Here is a 5,456-nt window from a genome sequence, read left to right on the forward strand (position 1 = left end):
TTTATGGTTTGCAACTTGTTTTGGTACCTTTTCCATATTATCTTTTTATTATAACTTATTGTCTTTGTTTATAGGATATTGAGGATGTCACTTTCTCTATGATACATATCTAGGCTTTGAATTCGATTACAAATGAATACGGGTAAAGTTTAGGCCTGGGGGAAGAATACACCAAGATCTCATACTCACGTAAAATCTCAAAGCAGTGCTCCGGTTAGGCCCTACACGTGTTACCCACCGTGGAGCCCACCTCCTATGCGAGAGTCCGATATATAAGAATATTGCCTTTCAAACTAACTCAACAACATGAAGCCAAGATCATTGGCTTGTTTGAATCTCTCTCACGCCCTTTCTGTCCTAGCTTGTCATTCTTTAGTGAAAAGAAATATATATATATATATATATATATAATTCAAAAATTCAAAACAAAAGAGGAAAAAAAGAAGAAGTAATTGAGGCCAAGCTGCACTAGGTTTTTGAGGCTCTCCATTACAGTTTGATCCATTTTATTGTTGAGTGATGCTACAACCACAAACTATTTTACAACATTTTTACAAACTGATGATGTGACCAACTTTTTATTGGTTTTCATCTAGACCCACCATTAATATCACTTTTTCATTTACCAATAATTACTCACCACATCAGCAGTTTGTAAAATAATTTGTATCTCTAATATTATTCTTTATTGTTTGGAATGAATTTAATAAATTTGAAATTGCATTTAATATCATATCATTTAAAATTTTAAAGGACCTAATCCTTGAGTGTAATAGTTAAGAATGGTAAATAGTAGGCCAATGCAAAGACCCCCTTAATCCATCCAAACTAACTAATCCTCTCCAGTTTCCACTCCGCACCATCCAGATATGACATTGATTTTCAAGCAAGTTGTACTGGTTCAACTACTAAATGGTGGGTCAGATTAGGTGATAGGTTGAGTCTTTTTTTAAATCGCCAAGACTTGATCCAATATAAATACATACATAAATATATATATATATATATATATATGTGTGTATGTGTTTTTGTTTTAATTTTTGTTAACTCCATGATTTACATATGTTAACATGAAAATGAATAATACATTCCCAACATATTTGTAAGCATATATAGTGACATGAATATGGTACTCATAACTTCTCTTTTTCTTTTTTTAAGAAAAAAAAATAGAAAACACTCATAGCTTAAAATGTGTGTACTTTAATCTATGGGAAAGTTGATCACTTTATGTGATTTCCTTCAATAATTTATATGTTTTAGAGAAAATACAACGTAAATTTATCTGTAAATGGTCAAATAAATTTTATGTTCAATATATAACACATAACTAAAATTAAACCGTTAAAACCTTACAAATTTTCAACTAATCTGCCATTTTTTTTAACTTGACGAGTTGGTGGCAGTTTGGAATTTTTCCAACCCATCAAGGATGAATTGGTTAAAAAATTTCCCCTCAGTCTGGCCAGTTTGACTCGCACACAGTCCTAGCAAACAGGCTTCTCTTATGGCTCCAATTTATGTTGTCATACGATAAAAGAGAGTTATGGGCTATATTTTTGAACTTCTAATTGCTTCAAACAAAAGTTTAAGAGAAGCTACATTGGTGATTCAGATTTTACTTGGTGTAAAGTTTTCTATAGCTTATTTACATAGTGTTAAGATATAGTTTTTGGTACCTTTTATGTTAAATATGTGACAAAAAATTGAAAGCTGACTTTAAATTTTTTAAGGGGAAAAAAAAATAAAACAAGATAAACTGAGACAACAAACAAACAGCTAAACATTTTTTGGCCAAACAGGCCCTAGTTTGCACAGGATGCTATTACTAGTTAGATAGTAGTGCTTTCAAATGCCTTTCAATTTTCAAATGCTTGGAACAAAGGTGTTACAAAAATTAAAGTGGACTCCGATTCAGCGTCCATTATAAAATCGGTCCATAATGCAATGTACTATGTTATTAAACTTTAAAGGGAACAAGACCATGAAAGTTGTTCGATGTTAGTGCTTTCAATTGCTTGGGATAGGGTATTACAAAAATTGAAGTGTAAACTGATTCAGCTTCCATCATAAACTCTGTACTTTAGGTAATGCTCCTTATACTACTATGTTTTTAAACTTAGATGGCAACAGGACCACGTACGGACCAGTTATGTTTAATTAAGTAACCCACATAAGACCTTGATTATCTTGGTGTTCTCTAAGTGAGCTTGATGCTCCCCACTAAGAGAGTGAGCTAAAAGAAAATGAATTCTTTTTTTCTTTTTAATCATTCAATTGTTAAAATAACAATAGAATGAAGAATTTGAACAATAAATTTTCTCGTAAAAGAAAGCAAGCAATATATATATATATATATATATATAGGCTCACAAAAGGTGTTGTAGGGACACAAAATTTGGCCCCTGAGGTACTCACCTCGGAATTCTACTATAATGATTCACATAACTTAAATACAAATAAATAACAAGGAATAAACATTCCACAATGGGAAACAAAAGCAATAGATTTCTTTGACCATTGGTGTTACAATTACAATTACAGACATTACTATGGGAAACTTTCTTGTTCCCGTGGTGACACCCTTAGTATTTCCCTCTCTTTCTACTTCTATTACTCTCCCTAGATAGATTTTTCTTCTTCTCCCAAAAAGAAAATCCTCCCCTTTCTCCATTGGACTTTCCTCTTATTTATCTTATTTATAGGCCTCTCTACTATTCCTACTTTTATAAATGTTATACTGCCAGCCTAGTCTCTGAAGATATTTTTCTTACTTTATTGGTTTCTTCCCCTTCCTTATCCCTGAACTCTGCCTTCAGTGAGATATTTTTACTGTTCAAGTTGTCTTATATGCATTTAATGCGGCTGAGGTTAGGTGGGGGCTCTCAAATTGAGGCAGAGATAAAAATCTTCAATCCTCTTGTGTGTTTTGAAAGTTTACCGTGGTTCCTAGCACCATCTAGTGGCAACATGTGGATCATCCGTGCAACTAACTGGACACATGGTTAACCTTCCATTCTCTTGACGGGAATCACGATACTGCGGCATTCCCCTTCTCAAGCGTAGGTTTAACTTCCTTTTTTCTTACAGCCTATTCCTTTCTTAGACTTCCCCCTTGCAGCCATACTTAGCCCAATCTCATTCCCGTGGCCCATTTCATTTTTGGGCTTTAATTTGGACGGAGATCTTTCCACTCCCCACAGGTGTTTTCTTCACGAAATCAAAAATAAATTTGTTCATCACCTGTAGTGGGAAAAAAGTATCTTAATGTATCAGTTATATGCAACATTTTTCTTACATTGTGTGAACTCTAGCCACCCGTAGGCTTCACACAATATAATAGAGATATTGCATATTACTAATGCATAAGAGATGCACCTCTTGTAGTAGAGATTTTTTTCACACTATTATGGTTCTTTTAGCAATAATAGCCACTGCAATAGGTATAAGATTTAACAATGTTTTTTTTTTTTTTCCTAGATATATTGAAATGTAGTGACAATTTTCACTATTACTTAAGGAATGGATTTTCTTTTTTCTTTTTTTTTTCTTCATTCCAATTTGCATATGACTTTGTTGTGAAACATCATTGTAAATGCAAGTCCATAATTAAGTAGGAAAAAAAAGAGACAATAAGGCTACAAAGGATCCTAGTATAAAATTAGGACTTCTCACATTACATAAATATATGAAATGCACTTAATGCTATTCAGAAAACTATTACTAATAATATCAAGAATAAATTCTTCAATCATCAAAAAGGGTTAATTGCATTTTTCCTCTAAATTATAAAACTGAACAATATTTCCCTATCATTGAATGGTAATTGGCAAATTACTACCCCCTTTAATATTTTTGTTAAATTCAAAAATTGTGTCCATACTCCCCTCCCCACCCCCCCACCCCCAAAAAACACCCTCTCTCTCAACTCGTAGTAGTGACAGTTGGGTGGGTTGTGTTGGGTTTTAGATTATGTCATAAATGAGACAAGTACATAATTATCTATTTACCCATTTAGATATATACTAAATACTCATAATCCACCTAACCCATTTAATACTAAACCCATCCATTTAACCTATTAAAATCAAAGACTTAGTTCTCAAAAACAAAAACAAAAACAAAAAAAAATTCAAAGACTTGAAATTTCCTGCTATCTCTCTTAGTTTCTTGGCATCCAAGTGGACCTTAATGAAAATCAATACTTGAAAATTTCTCATTCTCATACTAAAAACAAAATAATCAAAGTCTAACACAATTATACATTAGACGGTGAGTTTGCGAGAAACAATCATTGTAATCATCATTGCTAAAAAAACAAAAAAAAAAAAAAAAAAAAAAAAAAAAAAAAAAAAAAAAACAAAACAAAATCAAAATGAAAACTACTGAAGGTGAAGAACATTTCCCCCATACCAGTTCTTCTATTTTCTTTTTCTAAGCCTAAGCTTTCTCGGCAACCAAGCATGGCTTCAACAAAACATAACAGAAAATTTTAAAATAAACTTTTTACAGAAAAGGCAAATCACCTAGATTGGGTTCCTCAAACTCAATTTAAAGCCCAAACTCAATCGATCTCGGCAAGATTTGGAAATCAATTCAAACAGTTTTTTTCGATGTGAGAGAGAGAAAGGGTGTTTGTTTGGGTCTAATCGAACCAAAGAGGGAGTAGCTCCATCAGCCACAGCAGCTAACAACAGTGACTAATGGCAGCAGAGAAGAAGCTTCTTCCTTATTTCAGCCATGGAGGAGTTGTGAGAAGAGATAGAAAATGAGATAGAGAAGAGAGCTTCAAGAGTTTAAAAATCATCATAACAATGCAAGTGGTGGCAACTGATGAGAGGAGCTCAAATCTTTGGCTATGGAGGCCTCAGTGTGAGAGAGGGTTAGAAGGATTTACAATTTAAAATTGTGAGAAAAAGAGAGAGAAAACTCAAGAAAATAAATAACGTGAAAAGAGGGGTCAAGGACTTAAGAATTAAGGGTTTTGGTGTTTAGAATAGTTGAATTTTTTTTTTTTGGGGGGGGGGGGGGGGGGGGGGGGGGTGGGGAACTTGGTACCCATTGGATACCCAACAGGTTTACCCAATAATACTCATTTAATTGGTTAACCAGTTTGAGTCCTCACCCGTTTTACCCAAATCTTTAATTGAGTTGAGTCAAAACTTACCTGATCTAGGTGGGTTATGAGTGGCTTAACGGGCTTGGTTAAAAATTGTCACCCTACGTATGGGCAATGAAAGCCATGAGATTTTAAAACGTGAAGCACAGATGGCTATTCCATACTCACCATTGAACCCTCCTTCCTAGTTCCTGTTTACTGCCGTCAATTACCGCATCTTTGTGTGAGTCGCATCACCACCAGAAGCCCACTAATACTCATCTCTGTTCACTGCTACGAGAGTTTTTCCAAGTTGCCCTAACTATGATGTCTTTTGATTGATTGGGAGTTGAATGGA

The sequence above is a fragment of the Quercus lobata genome, chromosome 2 (genome assembly GCF_001633185.2).
Source record: "Quercus lobata isolate SW786 chromosome 2, ValleyOak3.0 Primary Assembly, whole genome shotgun sequence".
NCBI classification, from domain to species: domain Eukaryota; kingdom Viridiplantae; phylum Streptophyta; class Magnoliopsida; order Fagales; family Fagaceae; genus Quercus; species Quercus lobata.